The following is a 6,446-nucleotide window of genomic DNA, read 5'->3' as shown; positions in this document are numbered from 1 at the left end:
TTTTAACTCTACTAGAGATATATAAAGTTTCCCAAGAAGTTTCTACTGAACTTTTTATTTATATTTATTATTATTATTATTATTTTAAGATGGAGTTTCGCTCTTTTTGCCCAGGCTGGAGTGCAATGGCACAATCTCAGCTCACTGCAACCTCCGCCTCTCAGGTTCAAGTGATTCTCCTGCCTCAGCCTCCCGAGTAGCTGGGATTACAGGTGCCCGCCACCATGCCTGGCCAATTTTGTGTATTTTTAGTAGAGATGAGGTTTCACCATGTTGGCCAGGCTGGCTTCAAACTCCTGACCTCAGGTGATCCACCTGCCTCGGCTTCTCAAAGTGCTGAGATTACAGGTGTGAGCCATTGTGTGTGGCCTGAACATTTTTATGTCCTTTTTTTTTTTGGTCATTGAAAGCAGGACAATTTTATTTTATGTTGAGTTTCATACAAATCATTTTAAAGCACCTTAGAAAAAGACTAAATAATTCAAGGGAAGTATTAAGTAATGAATAACAGGAGAGGGAAACAAAGATTAAACAATATAATCAAATGAAGAAGCACATTTTCATCTAAGAATCGAAATCAGAATGAAAGCAGCAATGTAATTTAATTATTAATGAAAAATACATGAATGAAATGATATCATGGTACCCAGAGTAAGCCTATCAAAAGTCATAAAGGCAAATAGTTAAAGACGACACCCAGTCACAGAAGCGTTCTAAGAACTGTTGTAACCTGTAAGTAAACAGTACAGACTCTACATGCCAGGGGTTGGCAAACTTTTTCTGTAAAGGTCCAGATAGTAAATATTTAAAGCTTTGCAGGCCATGAAGCCTCTGTCTAGTCAACTCTGCCGCTGAGGGTCAAAAGCAGCCACAGACAATATATAAATGAATGAACATGGCAATGTTTCAATGGAATTTTATTGACGGATACTGAAATGTGAATTTCACAAGATTTTCACACAGCAAATATATATTTTTTTTCAATAACATAAAAACGTTAAAAAGAAAACAACACACACACTATTAGCTCTCAGGCTGAAAACATAAAAAATAAACAGTGGACTAGATTTGGCCTGTGGACCACAGTTTCTAGCCCCTTCACCACACATCTGTAACACTGGCACAGGTCAGTACTGCCAGAAGCAAAACTCTGAAAACTAACAGTCCTGACCCATGGGAAAGGATTTATTGTGGTCAAAGTAATTCTTAGATCATAACTGCCCCAAAATAGGAACGATCAATAAGTTAACCCTTTTTTTTGGGGGGGGGGGGGGACAGAGTCTTGCTCTGTCACCCAGACTAGAGTGCAGTGGTGCAATCTTGGCTCGCTGCAACCTCCACCTCCCGAGTTCAAGCAATTCTCCTGCCTCAGTCTCCCAAGTAGCTGGGATTTCAGGCGTGCAACACCACACCCAGCTAATTTTTGTATTTTTAGTGGAGACAGGATTTTGCCATGTTGGCCAGGCTGGTCTTGAACTCCTGACCTCAAGTAAGCTGCCCACCGTGGCCTCCCAAAGTGCTGGGATTACAGGCGTGAGCCGCTGCGCCCAGCATTATACACCGCGTCCAACATTATAGCTAACACATTTGCTAATTATGTTTTCTTTTTTTTCCTTTTTTTTTTTTTTTTTACTGAGGCAGAGTTTCACTCTTGTTGCCCAGGCCGGAGTGATCTCGGCTCACTGCAACCTCCACCTCCTGGGGTCAAGTGATTCTCCTGCCTCAGCTTCCCGAGTAGCTGGGATTACAGGCATGTGCCACCACGCCCAGCTAATTTTTGTATTTTTAGTAGAGGCGGGGTTTCGCCATCTCGGCCAGGCTGGTCTCGAACTCCTGACCTCAGGTGATCTGCCCACCTCAGCCTCCCAAAATGCTGGGATTACAGGCATGAGCTACCACACCAGGCTGTTATTTATGGTTTCACTTCCCCTGATTAAAAAGATTGGCTTTAAGCTTGTTGACTTCAAGAGGTTTCAGTTAAAAGTCTATATAGGGTTCTATGCAGACTTTCTCTCCCCAAAAGTAAAATTATTCTAGTTATAAAAATGAGTTGGGCCAGGTGCAGTGGCTCACGCCTGTAATCCCAGCTCTTTGGGAGGCCAAGGCGGGTGGATCACCTGAGGTCGGGAGTTCGAGACGGGCCTGACCAACATGGAAAAACTCCGTCTCTACTAAAAATACAAAATCAGGCGGGCATGGTGGCACATGCCTGTAATCCCAGCTACTTGGGAGGCTGAGGCAGGAGAATCGCTTGAACCTGGGAGACGGAGGTTGAGGCGAGCTGAGATCCCGCCATTACACTCCATACTGGGCAACAAAAGCGAAACCCCAAGTCTCAAAAAAAAAGAGTTAAGATCACGTACTACTCTTTTAAGACCTATGTATCCGCAACTAACACAAAATGTGTCCAAACCTTTTAACAAAGTTATACGTTTTATACTCCAATAACATGTAATGTAGCTTTTGAGTATTTATTTGCCTTTCCCTTTGCTTAATACCTGGTAATAAAATAGAAAATGGATTATATGTCAGAATTCTCGTGGAGCAGATTCAAATCACCAAGTAGTATTTATTACATTTAGTTTCCCTACTCCAATTCAACTATTGTAAATCAGAAATCATCATGATTCTTCAGCTGGGTGCGGTGGCTCACACCTGTAATCCCAGCACTTTGAGAGGCCGAGGCATGTAGATCACTTGAGGTCGGGAGTTCGAGACCAGCCTAGCCAACACGGTGAAACCGTGTCTCTACTAAAAACACAAAAATTAGCCGGACATGTTGGTGCATGCCTGTAATCCCAGCTACCTGGGGGGCTGAGGCAGGAGAATCACTTGAACCTGGGAGGTGGAGGTTGCAGTGAGTGGAGATCACGCCACTACAACCTAGCCTGGTGACAGAGCAAGACTCCATCTCAAAACATAAAAATTAAAAATTAAAATAAAAAAGAAATAATGATCCTTATTTTCAAAAGTTTGCAAATATGGGGCTCACAAATAGGGAATGAGAGTTTAGAAGCCATTGCCTTTAAATCTTTAAACAGTGGCCAGGTGTGGTGGCTCATCCCTGTAATGCCGGCACTTTAGGAAGCCAAGGTGAGTGAATTGCTTGAGCCCAGGAGTTCAAGACCAGCCTGGGCCACATGGCGAAACCAAAATTAGCCAGGTGTGGTGGCTCATGCCTGTAGTCCCAGCTACTCGAGAGGCTGAGGTGGGAAGATCACTTGAGCCCAGGGGGCAGAGACTACAGTGAGTCCAGATGGCACCACTGCTCACAGCCTTGGTAAAGAGTGAGAGCCTGTTTCAAAAAAGAAAAATTTGGGCTGGGCGCAGTGGCTCACGCCTGTAATCCCAGCACTTTGGGAGGCCGAGGGGGGCGGATCACGAGGTCAGGGGATCAAGACCATCTTGGCGAACACGGTGAAACCCCGTCTCTACTAAAAATACAAAAAAAATTAGCCGGGCATAGTTGGGGGCGCCTGTAGTCCCAGCTTCTCGGGAGGTTGAGGCAGGAGAATGGCGTGAACCCGGGAGGCGGAGCTTGCAGTGAGGGCCACTGCACTCCAGCCTGGGCGACAGAGCGAGACCCTGTCTCAAAAAAAAAAAAGAAAAATTTTAATGGTTATGCACATTACTTAAAATGACCTATTTAAGGAATTCAGACACGTTACACGCAAAAATGATCACTGCTATAAGTACACATTGCATTGAGAAAAGAGACGCTGCCCTTGTTTTCAGATTTGTGTTTATATTGCATGTGTCCTAAGTGAGGGTGACCAGAGCCCAGAGCTGGGCCAGCCCCCGTTGCATAAGTAAGGAAACTGGGTCCCCCTAGTGTTCAGTTCTCGTAATGACTCTCTAAAGGTGCAGAACAAGAAAAGCGGCCAGAGAACTTAAAACTTCGCTTTCCATGTAACAACTCACACCCAAATCAAACTACTTCAATGACAATCCGCTTCCTACAGAGAAAATTAGACGGGAAACCTGATGCCCAAAACATTTCCCCAAATATTACTGAGAAAATACATATTGTGGCCATGTATTTGTGTCATTTATACGCCTTTCCAGCAACTCAAGAACAAGCACACTCACTTCCCTAACAACTTACACGCCCTAGAATTCAACCAAAACTTTAAACACCTTCTCTGCACCGGCACCTCCCATTCTTAGTGCCAACTTTGTCCCTGAGTTCCTGATTTACATCTGCCCGCACGGCAGGGCATGCATATAAACTAGGCATCTTCAACTTAAAATGTCCTCAGCAGAACTCTGGATCCTCCTCCTCAAACCCACTCCTCCACACATCCAGTCGGCTCTCCTTTCTAAATATATCCAGGAGCTGACTGCTTCTGCCAACTGCACCAGGACCCTTGATCCAAGCCAATATCATCTTAGCTGGATTATCACAGTAGTCTTCTAGCTGGCCTGCCTGCTTCCACTCTTGCAACACGCCACCCCCACCTTAATTTTCCATACAGCAGCCAGAGTAATCCTCTTACAGCACATGTCTGACATAAATCCTTAGCCGTGGGCCCTGCGTGAACTGCCTCATGGATGCTATTCCTTTTCCCTCTGCTCCTGCTACACTAGCCTCACTGGCCCTTTTTTTTCTTTTTTTTTTTTTTGGCGGGGAGTCTCGCTCTGTTGCCCAGGCTGGAATGCAGTGGTGCGATCTTGGCTCATTGCAACCTCCGCCTCCCAGGTTCAAGCAATTCTCCTGCCTCAGTCTCCCAAGTAGCTGGGACTACAGGTGCCCACTACCACACCCGGCTAATTTTTTGTATTGTTAGTAGACACGGGGTTTCACCGTGTTAGCCAGGATGGTCTTGATCTCCTGACATCATGATCTGCCAACTTGGCCTCCCAAAGTGCTGGGAATTCAGGCGTGAGACACCGCGCCCGGCCCTTCCTTTTTTTTTTTTTTTTTTTTTTTTTTTAGATAGAGTTTTCCTCTTGTTACCCAGGCTGGAGTACAATGGCACAGTCTCACCTCAGTGAAACCTCTGCCTTCAGGTTCAAGCGATTCTCCTGCCTCAGTCTCCCGATTAGCTGAGATTACAGGTGCCCGCCACCACACCTGCTAATTTTTTTTTTTTTTTTTTTTTTTTTTTGTATTTTTAGTAGAGATGGGGTTTCGCCATGTTTACCAGGCTGGTCTCGAACTCCTGACCTCAGGTGATCTACCTACTTCGGCCTCCCAAAGTGCAGGGATTACAGGTGTGAGCCACCACGCCCAGCCTCTCTTACTGTTTCTGGAATTGTTCTTATTGTTGCAAGCTTCAGGCCTTAGCATTTGTGGTTCCCTTTGCTTGGTACTCCCTTCCCTGAGATGTGTATGCAGTGTGACCCTTCAGTTTGATCACTTCCAAATGCCACCTCCCTAAGGAGGCATTCCTGTCTATCCTGTTCAGAATGGTACTTGTTTCTATCCATTTACTTTGACATTAGGTTATAACAGCATCCACTTTGAGAGGCTAAGGTGGGCAGATTGCTTGAGCCCAGGAGTTTGAGACCAGCCTGGTCAACATGGTAAAACCCCTCTCTACAAGATACAAAAATTAGCCAGGCGTGGTGGCACGTGCCTGTAGTCTCAGCTACTTGGGAAGCGGAGGTGGGAGGACCACTTGAGCCCAGGAGGCAGAGGATATAGTCAGCCAAGATCACACCACTGCACTCCAGTGTGGGTGACACAGCAAGACTCTATCTCAAAAAAATAAATAAAATAAAATAAAATAAAGCATCTGGGCCGGGCGCGGTGGCTCAAGCCTGTAATCCCAGCACTTTGGGAGGCCGAGGCGGGCGGATCACGAGGTCAGGAGATCGAGACCATCCTGGCTAACATGGTGAAACCCCGTCTCTACTAAAAATACAAAAAACTAGCCGGGCGTGGTGGCGGGCGCCTGTAGTCCCAGCTACTCGGAGGCTGAGGCAGGAGAATGGCCTGAACCTGGGAGGCGGAGCTTGCAGTGAGCCGAGATCGCGCCACTGCACTCCAGCCTGGGTGACACAGCGCGAGACTCCGTCTCAAAAAATAAATAAAATAAAATAAAATAAAGCATCTGTTTATTCCTTGACTCTCTGTCTCATCCACTAGTGTATTAGGGTAGGAGTTCTTTGTTCACTGCTATATTCCCAAGGCTCTGAGCAGGGCCTGGCACCCAGTAGGCGGTGCTCCATGAATATTGTTGAATGAAAAAATACATGAATGAACGAATGAGTTATAGACTTTTTTCCCCTTTAGTCACACAAGAGAAAAAAATGATATCTATTGACAGTTACAGCTCAGGAGAGTCTGTGCTGCTATGAAACAGCTGGAGAACCACAGGACACTGAAAGCATCATGCTCAGAACCCACCGGTTCAGCGTCCGAGGCTGGATGGGTCTCAGACTGCCCAGTAGTAGTGTACTATACAGGTGGGTCAGCTGTAAAGAAGAAAAAACTGATCCAT

The 6,446-nt window shown here is 45.7% G+C and overlaps 1 protein-coding gene across 1 annotated transcript in view; it reads right to left on the bottom strand.

Moving 5' to 3' along the window:
* Window positions 1-6,446, bottom strand: part of ARSG (arylsulfatase G) — a 151,499-nt gene that overhangs the window by 141,900 nt on the left and 3,153 nt on the right. The gene's annotated exons all lie outside the window — the stretch shown is intronic.

Source organism: Papio anubis, chromosome 17, assembly GCF_008728515.1.
Source record: "Papio anubis isolate 15944 chromosome 17, Panubis1.0, whole genome shotgun sequence".
NCBI classification, from domain to species: domain Eukaryota; kingdom Metazoa; phylum Chordata; class Mammalia; order Primates; family Cercopithecidae; genus Papio; species Papio anubis.
This window is presented reverse-complemented; position numbering and strand designations above follow the sequence as displayed.